The sequence below is a fragment of the Crocuta crocuta genome, unplaced genomic scaffold (assembly GCF_008692635.1).
Source record: "Crocuta crocuta isolate KB4526 unplaced genomic scaffold, BGI_CrCroc_1.0 scaffold227, whole genome shotgun sequence".
Classification (NCBI taxonomy): Eukaryota; Metazoa; Chordata; class Mammalia; order Carnivora; family Hyaenidae; genus Crocuta; species Crocuta crocuta.
Window position 1 is genome coordinate 230419 of NW_027531903.1, and position 918 is coordinate 231336.

Here is a 918-nt window from a genome sequence, read left to right on the forward strand (position 1 = left end):
AAAAAATTTAAAAATAAATCTGAATCTGAATGTATGTGTGTGTATAAAATCATCATGAAATCTGTAGAAAAAGATTTGCTAAGCTGCTTTCTTAGGAAGTTGTTTTAAGAAATAAAAATTATTGTTTAAAATGGAAACTTTTGGGGTGGCCTGGCTAGTTCAGTTGGTTGAACATTCAACACTTGATTTTGGCTCAAGTTATGATCTCACCATTGTGAGATGGACCCTGCGTGGGGGTTCTCACCAGACAAACCCCTCCTCCGCTCATGTGCACCTTCTCTGTCTCTCACAAAAAATAATAATAACAAAAATCACAAATGGAAAAACAACCTTACAGAGAAATATAAGGAAATATTTACATCAGACATAAATATTGAGAGGAGCAAAAAAAGGTGAAATCTGAAGAAAGTATTTTCAGCAGAAAGAAAAAACAATGTTGAAGGAATAAAGAATGTCATGAGTTAAAGTGAAGAAGAGAGAGTCAAATTAAAGCAAGGTAATGGAAGGAATGCTTAGAAGAAAGGTGGAAGATAGAGGGGATTGCTCATCAACAATTGAGAGTTGTGGAGAACAGACTAGTTTGGGAAGGAATAGAAAAAAGGGCAACTTTAAGTCATATTTGAAAGTGTGCACAGCAGTTAGAGAAAAGAACAAAGAAAAAATTATTCATGAGGAGAACCAAACATTTGGCTACCAGCTCAGCCTCCCAGACCCATTCATGGGACAGGTGGAAAACAAATGATCTCTAAGTTATTTGGAAATTAGATGACAAAGTAATTAAAGCATTTTCTTTGTCCATAACATAGCTGTGCTACCAAGTAATCTCCCCTTCATTTTCAAGATGTTTTTGAAAGAATAAACTCTACCTCCACCCTTCACATATTCTGATTTTCAATTCATTTATTTGTTCATCCTTTT